Source organism: Fukomys damarensis, unplaced genomic scaffold (assembly GCF_012274545.1).
Source record: "Fukomys damarensis isolate Sample0158 unplaced genomic scaffold, DMR_v1.0_HiC HiC_scaffold_19, whole genome shotgun sequence".
Classification (NCBI taxonomy): Eukaryota; Metazoa; Chordata; class Mammalia; order Rodentia; family Bathyergidae; genus Fukomys; species Fukomys damarensis.
In genome coordinates, this window is record NW_022900931.1 from 65,422,567 (window position 1) to 65,422,858 (window position 292).

General features: G+C 58.9%; 1 protein-coding gene across 1 annotated transcript in view; it reads left to right on the top strand.

Annotated features, from left to right (window-relative positions):
- Nucleotides 1–292, top strand: part of Myh14 (myosin heavy chain 14) — a gene marked incomplete at its 3' end in the record, with an annotated part of 49,559 nt that overhangs the window by 34,474 nt on the left and 14,793 nt on the right. The gene's annotated exons all lie outside the window — the stretch shown is intronic.

The following is a 292-nucleotide window of genomic DNA, read 5'->3' on the forward strand; positions in this document are numbered from 1 at the left end:
CCCGCCCTCCTGGCCGGGTTACAGAGGCTGCGCGTGAACCGCGAGACTGCATCTTGCTGTGACCACTCGGGGAAAGTCGGCTTCCCCTGCAGTACTGAGGACCAGACCCAGGGGCTTCGCAGCCCTAGGTTATGTTTTATTGTCAGAGTCTCGCTAAATGACTAAATTGCCTGGGTTGGGCCTGAATTTGAGATCCTCCTGCCTCAGCCTCCAAGAGTGCCGGGATTACCTGCCTGAGCCACCGCAGCCTGCCCCTTTCAGTGGCCAAATTTTGTCCCGCATTCGTGGCGGG